This window comes from Mauremys reevesii, linkage group 1 (genome assembly GCF_016161935.1).
Source record: "Mauremys reevesii isolate NIE-2019 linkage group 1, ASM1616193v1, whole genome shotgun sequence".
In the NCBI taxonomy this organism is placed as follows: Eukaryota; Metazoa; Chordata; order Testudines; family Geoemydidae; genus Mauremys; species Mauremys reevesii.
In genome coordinates this window covers 161,437,490-161,437,947 of record NC_052623.1, presented here as the reverse complement: position 1 = coordinate 161,437,947, position 458 = coordinate 161,437,490, and positions in this window count along the sequence as shown.

The window sequence follows — 458 nt, the reverse complement described above, 5'->3', positions numbered from 1 at the left end:
CAGCCGCCGCCAACGGATGGCCCCGGCGCTCCTCGCTCCACCCCCCCCGCCCTGACTGAGCGCGCGCCCTCGATCAACCACCCCCGGCCCTCTGGGATCAGCTAGGGGCGGGGCTAGGAGCCGCCGGGAGCCGGCCCCGCCCCCTTCCACGCGCCAGAGGGAGGGGGGACATGGAGGAGGCCAGCCCCGCCCCCCATGAAATGAACAAGCCAGGGGCGGGGTCGCCTCGGCTCCCCCCCCCCCCACGTGCTGGTGACCTGCTCCCCCCTATTTCCCCAGCCCCCCTCCCGCTGCTGTGACCCAGCCCCCAGGCCCCTCGTCCAATGCTGGGCGATGTGTGATACAAACCCCTCACCCACAGGCCGGGTGGGGCCTTTCCTGGCCCATTGCCCACCCCTCCCTCCCCCCACACGGCCCAGATGTCCCTAGTGTAGACAGGGCCACAGATGCCACCCGTG